This window comes from Sciurus vulgaris, assembly GCF_902686455.1.
Source record: "Sciurus vulgaris genome assembly, chromosome: 1".
NCBI lineage: Eukaryota > Metazoa > Chordata > Mammalia > Rodentia > Sciuridae > Sciurus > Sciurus vulgaris.
In genome coordinates, this window is record NC_136461.1 from 134,577,444 (window position 1) to 134,577,677 (window position 234).

A 234-nucleotide genomic window follows, 5' to 3' on the forward strand; every position below is an offset into this window, starting at 1 on the left:
GATATATGAAAAACGCAGCAAAAGAATCATCAAAAAGAAAGTCATGGAGGCAATCTGTAACATTTCATGAAATTAAAATGTACTGTTCAGAAATCTGACCAGTAACTAACCTTAGGGTAGTGATAAGGATCACACAATATTGTGAATGTACTTAATGACACTGAATTAAGTAGTTAAAATGGCACATTTTTGTTTTAACATAAAAAGGAAAAAAAATCAGATGCAGCACACCAA